The following is a 12,129-nucleotide window of genomic DNA, read 5'->3' on the forward strand; positions in this document are numbered from 1 at the left end:
GCGTGATATCTCCTGGTGGTTGCCGATATTTTTTCCCGATATGCTTGCATTTCGTAAAGCTAGCTGTATGCTATTGTCGAAAGGAAGAAGACATCTCACTCGGATTTCGTTCTGAGCTTCGCAACAGACTGTTTTGTCGGTCGTATAAGGTGATGACTTCAGCTGTACAATGTAAATTTATCGAATGTCTCAGATATACATGAGCTGCAAGGCCGGCGTAAGTAGTTATAAGGATACTTTATTAATGAAATATAAAAAAATGGAGAGAAGAAATGTTGCATGTAACTGAACTGACTATTTTAGGGTTCCGTATGACACTTCGTTCAAAAAATGTAGCCTTAGAGGATAACTTTGTTGTCCACCTGTGTTTGCCCGACTGTTGAAATCCGGTTTGCTCAGGAACGAGTAAACGTATCAACTTGAAATTTATATCACATACTGAGGTCTATAGTCATTTGGTGGTGTAAAAATGTTAAGCATCTAAGTCAATGCACTCTTTAAATGAGTAGGGACATTGTCACCTATTTTGACATAGTAAATTCACTCATTAAAACGTGTAGATTTTATAGGTATTAAAACCCACAACGTAGAATCATGAAATATGCAAGAAGAAAAGTTTCATGTAAAGGAAAAAATCAGGAAAATAGTTAATTTGTAGTTATACCAATTTGTTTTGTTATTTGCTATCCGACTTAAACTAGAAATGAAAACATTCTCGAAAGTCTGGGAATCCTTGGTACCGATATCTTGCCAATATCAATGCCGATAGCAGACAAAAACCGTCGAGATCCCAGATTCCCAGGGTCGATGAACTGCCTAAATACACAGTTAAGTTTGTACGGAACCCTCAGTGCGCGAATCCTGCCCGCATCTGGCCAACTTTTATAGCTTCGTTTTGAACAACTACAAACATACTTTAATTTCTGTCCTTTCTTTGGCATATCACATTTGCAATATTTTTCACCTTTTTCGCGTGGTTTTTTCTTCGCTCATATAGCTCCTTATTCCTTGCTTATTCCTCACAGGGTTAGAAAAAATTAGTATCTGTGAAACTCATTAAATATTTTTAGAAAGTTTCATTCGAGATAATTTGTGTGATCTGATAAATTATGGTGGTCCTCAGGATGATTTTAGGAAACCTGAAATGAAAGAAGAAATAGTACAAGAAAAGAACTATATCAAAGTATATATGTGTACGTGAAACATTAAATAGCAAGTCTCGAAAGTAGTGCAAAGAGCAGTACAACATAAAATCAGTATAGCGCAAGGGTGTCTTTCATTCTAGATTTAAAAATCTTTGTTTTATCGCTCAAGTGTTTTCATTTCTGTTCAGACTCAATGAAAAGATAATTAGGACTACAGTCCGCGCCTTTCTCCGCAGTAGTTAAATAAGATATATCGAAATGCAAACTGTTTTTCCATAATTTCGGTTCCGTGAACGAGACAGTCTTATACACTGAAGCGCGAAAGAAACGGGAATAGGCAGGCGTATTCAAATACAGAAATATATAAACAGGCAGAATACGGCACTGCGGTCGTCAACGCCTATAAAAGACAACAAGTGTCTGGCGCAGTCGTTAGATCGGTTACTGCTGCCACAATGGCAGGTCATCATGATTTAAGTGGTTATGAACGTGGTGTTACAGAAGGCGCACGAGCGATAGGACACAGCATCTCCGAGGTAGCCACGAAGTGGGAATTTTCCTGTACGACCGTTTCATGAGTGTGCCGTGAACATCAGGAATCCTGTAGAACATCAAATCTTCGACATCGCTGCGGCCGGAAAAAGATCCTGCAAGAACGGGGTCAGCGACGACTGGAGAGAATCGTTCAACGTGAGACATGTACAACCCTTCCGCAAACTGGTGCAGAGTTCTATGCTGGGCCATCAACAAGTAGTAGCGAGCGAACCATTCAACGAAACATAATCGATATGGGCTTTCGGAGCCGAAGGCCCACTCGTGTACCCTTGATCACTGCACGACACACAGCTTAAATACGCCTCGCTGGGTCCGTCAACACCGACATTGGACTGTTGATAGCTGGAAAGCTTTTGCCTGGTCGGACGAGTGTCGCTTCATATTGTATCGAGCGGATGGACGTGTACGGGCATGGAGACAACTGCATGAACTCATGGATCCTGCATGTCAGATGGTGGAGGCTCTGTAACGATGTGGGGCGTGTGCAGTTGGAGTGATATGGCACCCCTGCATAGATACGACTCACAGTTGACACGTACGCAAGCATCCTGTCTGATCAACTGCATCCGTTCACGTCCATCGTGCATTCCGACGGACTTGGGAAATTCCAGGAGGACACATCCAGCTATAGAGTGGCTCCAGGAACACTCTTCTGACTGTAAACACTTCCTCTGGTCTCCAAACTTCCCAGACGTGAACATTCTTGAGCCTATCTCGGATGCCTTGTAACGTGCTGTTCAGAACAGTTCCCCACCCCCTCGTATCTTTACCAATTTATGGACAGCCGTGCAGGATTCATGGTGTCAGTTGTCTCCAGCACACTTCAGACATTACTCGAGTACACGCCGCGTCGTGCTGCGGAACTTCTGCGTGCTCATGGGGGCCCTACACGATTTTAGGCAGGCGTACCAATTTCTTTGGTTCTTCAGTGTATATGGATTGGGTCAGTACTGTCAGAAGGCTTCAATAGACGTTATATGTAGTTCATGAGGTGGCAAAGGAATCGTTCAGAGATTTGTCTTTCCGGCTAATAATACATGTTAGAAATGCACAGTGCTAACTTAGAATATCACAAGATAGAATGGGATAAAACAGCTCATGACGCGAATGATATTGCCGCACTGCTCGTCACACTCCCACAACATCGTCGACTGGACGTTACACCCGAATTACCTTCCTTCTTATGATCCAAAATGGACTCACTGACTTCAAACTAATACATGATCTCTACACTTTAAATGGTTAATTTCTCTATTTTGAATAGTTATTAATAAACATAAAGAGTATAAAGCATTCTTGCATGAAACTTCATGAGAGAGACAGAGTGAGAGAGGGGGGGGGGGGGAGAAGGAGGGAGGGAGAGAGAGAGAGAGAGAGAGAGAAAGGGCCAAACTAACTGAAGGGTTGAGATGGCGATTGTGAACTGTTCAGGTCGCCCACGAAGGGCGATGTCCATCTTAGAGTCCGCATTGCAAACAGTTTGTGATGTGTTACAAAGATTAACATTCCTCGCAACTTATGGACAGGTGTTTACGAGATGTTCGCATATCTCCAGGGTGTCCTACGAGGAAAGGTCAATATTCGGGGATATGACCAGAACGATCATTGGAAGCAAAAAAAGTCTGGTAAACATGAGCTTCAAATACACTCCTGGAAATGGAAAAAAGAACACATTGACACCGGTGTGTCAGACCCACCATACTTGCTCCGGACACTGCGAGAGGGCTGTACAAGCAATGATCACACGCACGGCACAGCGGACACACCAGGAACCGCGGTGTTGGCCGTCGAATGGCGCTAGCTGCGCAGCATTTGTGCACCGTCTCCGTCAGTGTCAGCCAGTTTGCCGTGGCATACGGAGCTCCATCGCAGTCTTTAACACTGGTAGCATGCCGCGACAGCGTGGACGTGAACCGTATGTGCAGTTGACGGACTTTGAGCGAGGGCGTATAGTGGGCATGCGGGAGGCCGGGTGGAAGTACCGCCGAATTGCTCAACACGTGGGGCGTGAGGTCTCCACAGTACATCGATGTTGTCGCCAGTGGTCGGCGGAAGGTGCACGTACCCGTCGACCTGGGACCGGACCGCAGCGACGCACGGATGCACGCCAAGACCGTAGGATCCTACGCAGTGCCGTAGGGGACCGCACCGCCACTTCCCCGCAAATTAGGGACACCGTTGCTCCTGGGGTATCGGCGAGGACCATTCGCAACCGTCTCCATGAAGCTGGGCTACGGTCCCGCACACCGTTAGGCCGTCTTCCGCTCACGACACCAACATCGTGCAGCCCGCCTCCAGTAGTGTCGCGACAGGCGTGAATGGAGGGACGAATGGAGACGTGTCATCTTCAGCGATGAGAGTCGCTTCTGCCTTGGTGCCAATGATGGTCGTATGCGTGTTTGGCGTCGTGCAGGTGAGCGCCACAATCAGGACTGCATACGACCAAGGCACACAGGGCCAACACCCGGCATCATGGTGTGGGGAGCGATCTCCTACACTGGCCGTACGCATCTGGTGATCGTCGAGGGGACACTGAATAGTACACGGTACATCCAAACCGACATCGAACCCATCGTTCTACCATTCCTAGACCGGCAAGGGAACTTGCTGTTCCAACAGGACAATGCACGTCCGCATGTATCCCGTGCCACCCAACGTGCTCTAGAAGGTGTAAGTCAACTACCCTGGTCAGCAAGATCTCCGGATCTGTCCCCCATTGAGCATGTTTGGGACTGGATGAAGCGTCGTCTCACGCGGTCTGCACGTCCAGCACGAACGCTGGTCCAACTGAGGCGCCAGGTGGAAATGGCATGGCAAGCCGTTCCACAGGACTACATCCAGCATCTCTACGATCGTCTCCATGGGAGAATAGCAGCCTGCATTGCTGCGAAAGGTGGATATACACTGTACTAGTGGCGACATTGTGCATGCTCTGTTGCCTGTGTCTATGGGCCTGTGGTTCTGTCAGTGTGATCATGCGATGTATCTGACCCCAGGAATGTGTCAATAAAGTTTCCCCTTCCTGGGACAATGAATTCACGGTGTTCTTATTTCAATTTCCAGGAGTGTACATACCCTAGCAGCTACGAGCACTTCTTCGTCTTCTGCTGCAAGCTCTTTGATTCCATATTTTGGGAGAAGGCAGTATGAACAAAAGAAAAAAAAAAAGTCAAGCAAATATGAGCTCTAAAATGCATGACCAACTTTAAGAGCTATGAGCGCTTGTGCAGTAGAAGAGGCGTATTTCATAGTAGCGAAGATGAACAACTGCTCATATCTCTTAAGATATGCATTTTAGAGCCAATGTTTACTAGAATTTTTGCTTCTAATGGTTATTCCTGTCATATCCCGGAATACTGTGTACCTGGAACGCTCTGTATACATGTTTATTCATATTTATAACTTCCGCTGTGCTCTCTCAGCCTGTAGGGTTTGAAAACGGCACTCATGTCCCGAAGAATGAGCTTCCAAGTTCGCAATTTTGAACATCCCTCATGCATACAGAAATACATCTCTCACTTTTTAAAGTTATGTTAAACATGTCCTATTTTGTAATTTCTCTTCTCCCTGAAAACTTCAAATCAGAACTGAGAGTATGGGGACCTGCCCAGAACGGAAGCGTTTGATGCCAACACTTTTAGGCACTGCAGTATCCTTCGAGGAAATAAGACTACAGGTAATGTTAAGTCTTCGAAGATACAGGAAAGCCACTTCCTTCTTTTGACTATTACACATATGCCGAGACACTACGACGTACTCCGCAGAATAGCTGTAGAAGGCCAAGATCAAGTAAAACGTACTTTGCAAATATTGCACAAAAGGAAAGTGCTATTGACGTGCGGTTTTCGTAGACCTGGTTAATAGTCAGGGGTTCGTATTGTTAAGCAATAAACAGAGTGTAGAAATACTTGTAAAATGTATTTTTTGCGCAAACATACACTTTTTTAATTATCACATTGTCTGTTGACATTAAACTAAAAGCAGGGCAAATTAGAATGTTTGTTGTGGGATTCTAGTGCGAGTATCTCAGTTACGTCCACCATCTCGGCAATTATTTCTCAACCTCTTCAACCAGTTATGTGAAAGTGTTAATGTACCACTTAGAAAACATAACGGAAGGAAACAAGTGTCAACAGATTAGGGGGCTATTAAAGTTCTTGCTGCTGTTGCAATTGATCCGCCTAGCTCCACACAATCACAAGAGGAAGTGCAATGAGTCAGACAAGTGCTCTATGCCTTGTCCATCGACGTAGGCTCCACCCCTATCATGTTTCTCTCCATCAAAAGCTGCATGGAAACGACTATGAGAATCGTATTGACTTCTGTGCATGGTCATACTCCAGATGTATTTTGTATGCTGTTTAGTGATGAAGTCACATTTGGCAATCACTGATAGGTAAACCGCGGAAGCATGCGCTACTGGTTTGTTGACTTTGTCAGGTGGAACGTCAGCGTCCATGGAGTGTAAAGTGTGGTGTGGGATAGTGAACCATTAGCTCATAGGCCCGCTCGTTTTTCATAGGCGGGATATAGAGCGGACACAAGTGTTGCAGCCTCCCAACAGATCATCTTCTACGGATGCTAGAAGACTTTCCCCTGTAGACTAGGAGGAATCTGTTTTGTCCAGCCCATAGTGCAGAAAGTACTATAGCTGTCTCCACGAATTATTTACAAATCGTTGGATTGGACACAGAGGACCTGTACACTGGCAAGCCCGTGCCTCCGTGTACACTTCTTTTCTATGTGGAAAGCTGAAAGATGCTGTCTACAGGGCCATATCAACTACACCAGATGATATGCAAAGACTTACTATAGCAGTCTGCTCTGACATATCCACTGAAATGCCAGCACTTGCGCAGCAGTCGTTCCATACCAGACTGGAAGCGTGTATTGCCGCTGCCGTGGTCAGTATGAAAACAACCTGTGATGATAAGTTGTCTCGTTACTGGTCAGAACCCACATAACTAGTGTATGCACTTGTGTTGTTGTTTAGTTTGTGCTACCACAGGAACTGCACAAGCGTCGGTGCGTGAACTTTCCAAAATACGGTACCTCGTAAACGGCTCGCACTAAACCTTTCAACTAACACCACTGCCATTTTAATTTACCCTATTTTTAGGCTGTTCATGTCAGTAGGCATTATTCCATTTGAAAAGTGTTTATTTACACAAAGGTACACTTTCTAAGCATTGTCATAATCCGTTTATTGGCTAGCCCGTGTCTACTAATCCAGCCTGTGAAAACCGCACATCTATAGCACTTTCCGTTTCCGAAATATTTGTGCCGCAAATTTTTGGTGATTCACCCTGTATGATTTGTAAATTGGAGCTCTGTCGACAGATAACTCTTACAGCATGTTTCTGACTTAGATAATCATCTGCTTCAAAACTGTTTTTGCTACTTGATTTTTCGGTGTGGTGTGTCTTTAATACGGGATGCCTAACTATTTAACCGCAAGCTGTAACCAATGTTCTAAAAATCGTATCACTCTAGTTCCATTTCCTCATCATACGGCTCTCAGGCTCAAGTGGCAATGGCTCTTCAAGACAGTCTCTAAACATTAAGCTTACATTATGAGCACTTGTTCTTAAAATGTTTTTTATTCCATTCTTTGATCACAATATCAATTCTTTAGACGATGACCGGTTTCAGTCCGTAATGACCATCCTCAGATCTTTTTTACACGAAGTCCTAAAGTGACATTTACACTAAGTCCTAGTGAGATGGTGTAAAAAAGATCTGAGGACGATCATTACGGACTGAGACCGGTCATCGTCTAAAGAATTGATATTGTGATCAAAGACTGGAATAAAAAACATGTGACAGTATTGTATCACTGTTTGTATACGCGACCATGTTGCAGTTGGTGAAGCTTGTTCTTAAGATATAATTGACTGTAACATCTGGAGCACACAGACGACACTTGTACATATGTAAGAAATCTTCCTCGCCTACATTTCATCGGGTGAGGTGTTAACACACTGATCTAGTATTCAGGTGGAGTGGGATTCAAAACTCTGTTCGACAGCGTCATTTGGATTTTTCCTCGGTTGTCGTAGATGGCTTGAGACGAATCTGGTGTGGGGGACAATACCATAACCCGTTTGTTCCAGCCTTTTTCAACCTAAGACTGAGATTCGCCTCACATGACCTCGACGTGGTTGCTGTATTATTCCCCAACCCTCCCTCCTCCCTTCTAATTAAGTTTTTCTAAATTGATTATTAGATTTGGGGTACCAAGTTGAAAAGTGTTTCAGCATTCTAGGAAAGGAAATGAATCTTCACTCGCAAGTTTTATTCTTTCCACAAACCAGTAACAATGCTCGCTCAGCGTGGTTGATGGCATTAAAGAGATAAAGAGAACAAAGCACTACACGCAAATAAGACATAAGACATAACCTCTGCTTATCGTTCAAGTACCTTTGCCTCAGAGTGAGGAAGGTTACTGAAAGCACATTCACTGGCACGCCACAAAAAATGCAACATCTTGGCTGTGACTTCTGTCTCAGAAGCTCTGTTTAACAATTTTTCCAAAGTTTCGCCAGCAGGGGTGACTGGCATTCTCAGAGATTCATTTTTTATTGCTGGTGGTGGATCCACCGACAATGGAGAGGAACCTTCCACAATGCCTGCTACTTGTGCTGGCAAAATACCAAGAAGAATGTTAAACATTGGCCGAAGATCCCGAGATAGACTCCGACAGGTAATAGACTATTCGGATAGCGCTTTGTAACGAGGAATTGGCCACTAGACATCAAGAGATGTCTCTAAAAAAGAGGAGGGGAGTGTTTTGTTTCGAGTAGAAATGCAGTAAAAGCAGAACGGGTCCTTCTGAGAATTGCCATACAAGTTCAAAGTGCTACGTCAGTAATGCAATGATGGTGGTATCAGTGGTCACGCGAACATTCTCACAATCATGTACGATGTTCCGGACGTCCGCGTAGCACAGACGACCGCCAGTACAGTCGTATTGTAAGGGCAGCAGTTGACAGGTCGTGCAGCTACCAAGGCACAGGTAAGAGGGCTCGTGAACCCAGAGGTGTGAACACGAACTGTTACCAATTGGTTATTAGCAGTGGCACTTCGGGCACGCAAACCTCTATTTTGTCTTCCGCTCACGCCACATCATCGACGTGCACGGCTCTACTGATGCCTCCAGAAGATTCTCGTTCACCGTTGGTGTTTCTGGAGCAGACGGTAAGCAGCTCTCCGTACATGCAGAATGTTGTTAGACCTGTTCTTTTGTCGTTCTTCCAACAGAAATGTGACGTGGTGTACCAACACTATAATGCTGTCCGTGATAACGTGCCTTGCACGACGTGTAGCAACTTCTCCAGAATTGTCCCTAATCGAGCACCTGTGGAATATGATGGGCCGAGAACAGACTCGTGCGACTCGTCAACCAACTCTTAAGGCGCGTTTACACTGACTTCGCAACATTGTTCACAACATTGTTCGTGGCTACTAATGGACTACCGACGTTCGCAACATGTTCGCAACACAAAATCAATGTTCCGTGGTTGCGTGGGTAGAGATCAAAGAAATATTGTTCGTGGCCTGCCACCACTAAATTCCGCCACGCAGCGATTGTGTTCATTTGCTCTGAGTGAGTGTTTTGGTGTTTGTTTTGCTGGAGTGTAGTGGTGCGTTCATTTTATGACCCTTCGTTTTTATTCGAAATGGAGTGGTCACGAGACAAAATTTTCCAACTGATATCGCTCTATAAGACAGTGGAGTGCCTGTGGAATGTACGTTGCGCAAGTTACAAAAATACTAAAATCAAACATGATTCATTCCAAAAAGTTGCTGCGGCGCTTGGCATTAGCAGCAGTGAAGTGGACAAAAAAAATTAAATCTCTCTTATCTCAGCATTGGCGGCCGAAGACATCCGGCATAAGAAGTCAGCCTCATTCTGCCAACGGCCTTGTCGAAGAGGGCGGAGGAGCGGATAGAGGTTCAGGGCACTCTCTTGTCCTAGGGGTGGGAAATTGCCCCCAAAGGCGGAAGAATCAGCAATGATCAACGGCATGAGGATGCAGAAGGCAATGGAAACCACTGCATTAAAGACACGTAACGTATATCCACAGGGCATATGGCCTGTAGTTGAAGAAGTGTAATGATGATCTCTCCATTGGCAAAAGATTCCGGTATAGTCCCCATTCGGATCTCCGGGAGGGGACTGCCAAAGGGGAGGTTACCATGAGAAAAAGATTGAACAATCAACGAAAGGATAATGTTCTACGAGTCGGGGCGTGGAATGTCAGAAGCTTGAACGTGGTAGTTAAACTAGAAAATCTGAAAAGGGAAATGCAAAGGCTCAATCTAGATGTAGTAGGGGTCAGTGAAGTGAAGTGGAAGGAAGACAAGGATTTCTGGTCAGATGAGTATCGGGTAATATCAACAGCAGCAGAAAATTGTATAACAGGTGTAGGATTCGTTATGAATAGGAAGGTAGGGCAGAGGGTGTGTTACTGTGAACAATTCAGTGACCGGGTTGTTCTAATCAGAATCGACAGCAGACCAACACCGACAACGATAGTTCAGGTATACATGCCGACGTCGCAAGCTGAAGATGAACAGATAGAGAAAGGGTATGAGGATATTGAAAGGCTAATGCAGTATGTAAAGGGGGACGAAAATCTAATAGTCATGGGCGACTGGAATGCAGTTGTAGGGGAAGGAGTGGAAGAAAAGGTTACAGGAGAATATGGGCTCGGGACAAGGAATGAAAGAGGAGAAAGACTAATTGAGTTCTGTAACAAGTTTCAGCTAGTAATAGCGAATACCCTGTTCAAGAATCACAAGAGGAGGAGGTATACTTGGAAAAGGCCGGGAGATGCGGGAAGATTTCAATTAGATTACATCATGGTCAGACAGAGATTCCGAAATCAGATACTGGATTGTAAGGCGTACCCAGGAGCAGACTCAGATCACAATATAGTAGTGATGAAAAGTAAGCTGAAGTTCAAGCCATTAGTCAGGAAGAATCAATACGCTAAGAAGTGGGATACAGAAGTTCTAAGGAATGACGAGATACGTTTGAAGTTCTCTAACTCTATAGATACAGCAATAAGGAATAGCGCAGAGGGCAACACAGTTGAAGAGGAATGGACGTCTCTGAAAAGGGAAATCACAAAAGTTGAGAAGGAAAACATAGGTACAAAGAAGGTAGCTGCGAAGAAACCATGGGTAACAGAAGAAATACTTCAGTTGATTGATGAAAGGAGGAAGCACAAACATGTTCCGGGAAAATCAGGAATACAGAAATACAAGTCGCTGAGGAATGAAATAAATAGGAAGTGCAGGGAAACTACGACGAAATGGCTGCAGGAAAAATGTGAAGACATCGTAAAAGATATGATTCTTGGAAGGACAGACTCATCATACAGGAAAGTCAAAACAACCTTTGGTGACATTAAAAGCAACGGTGGTAACATTAATAGTGCAACGGGAATTCCACTGTTAAATGCAGAGGAGAGAGCAGATAGGTGGAAAGAATACATTGAAAGCCTCTATGAGGGTGAAGATTTGTCTGGTGTGATAGAAGAAGAAACAGGAGTCGATTTAGAAGAGATAGGGGATCCAGTATTAGAATCGGAATTTAAAAGAGCTTTGGAGGACTTACGGTCAAATAAGGCAGAAGGGATAGATAACATTCCATCAGAATTTCTAAAATCATTAGGGGAAGTGGCAAAAAAACGACTATTCACGTTGGTGTGTAGAATATATGAGTCTGGCGACATACCATCTGACTTTCGGAAAAGCATCATCCACACAATTCCGAAGACGGCAAGAGCTGACAAGTGCGAGAATTATCGCACAATCAGATTGACAGCTCATGCATCGAAGCTGCTTACAAGAATAATATACAGAAGAATGAAAAAGAAAATTGAGAATGCGCTAGGTGACGATCAGTTTGGCTTTAGGAAAAGTAAAGGCACGAGAGAGGCAATTCTGACGTTACGGCTAATAATGGAAGCAAGGCTAAAGAATAATCAAGACACGTTCATAGGATTTGTCGACCTGGAAAAAGCGTTCGACAATATAAAATGGTGCAAGCTGTTCAAGATTCTGAAAAAAGTAGGGGTAAGCTATAGGGAGAGACGGGTCATATACAATATGTACAACAACCAAGAGGGAATAATAAGGGTGGACGATCAAGAACGAAGTGCTCGTATTAAGAAGGGAGTAAGACAAGGCTGTAGCCTTTCGTCCCTACTCTTCAATCTGTACATCGAGGAAGCAATGATGGAAATAAAAGAAAGGTTCAGGAGTGGAATTAAAATACAAGGTGAAAGGATATCAATGATACGATTCGCTGATGACATTGCTATCCTGAGTGAAAGTGAAGAAGAATTAAATGATCTGCAGAACGGAATGAACAGTCTAATGAGTACACAGTATGGTTTGAGAGTAAATCGGAGAAAGA

The 12,129-nt window shown here is 44.3% G+C and overlaps 1 protein-coding gene across 1 annotated transcript in view; it reads right to left on the reverse strand.

Annotated features, from left to right (window-relative positions):
- The window catches only part of LOC126348744 (D-beta-hydroxybutyrate dehydrogenase, mitochondrial-like), a 75,282-nt gene that overhangs the window by 23,180 nt on the left and 39,973 nt on the right, over positions 1-12,129 (reverse strand). The gene's annotated exons all lie outside the window — the stretch shown is intronic.

The sequence above is a fragment of the Schistocerca gregaria genome, chromosome 1 (assembly GCF_023897955.1).
Source record: "Schistocerca gregaria isolate iqSchGreg1 chromosome 1, iqSchGreg1.2, whole genome shotgun sequence".
NCBI classification, from domain to species: Eukaryota; Metazoa; Arthropoda; class Insecta; order Orthoptera; family Acrididae; genus Schistocerca; species Schistocerca gregaria.